Below are 238 nucleotides of genomic sequence, written 5' to 3' on the forward strand. Positions count from 1 at the left end.
CTGGTCGCCCTGCGGGCTGCCCTGGGACGGTGGGAATAGGCCCGGCACCAGAGCTGCTAGACTTCAACCTGCCGCAGAGGTTTTGGCTCAAGGAGCAGGGCCAGCTCCAGTGGCAGAGATTAACTCTTTGCTTAGTCCCCAGGCAGGCTACAGCTGGCAAGGACAGGCAACATTTGCTCTCCTGGATATTCCTCATCCCTCTGGCAGCTTCGCTGGGGTCAGAGCCCAGCCCGGCTTG

The sequence above is a fragment of the Apaloderma vittatum genome, unplaced genomic scaffold (genome assembly GCF_000703405.1).
Source record: "Apaloderma vittatum isolate BGI_N311 unplaced genomic scaffold, ASM70340v1 scaffold28021, whole genome shotgun sequence".
Classification (NCBI taxonomy): domain Eukaryota; kingdom Metazoa; phylum Chordata; class Aves; order Trogoniformes; family Trogonidae; genus Apaloderma; species Apaloderma vittatum.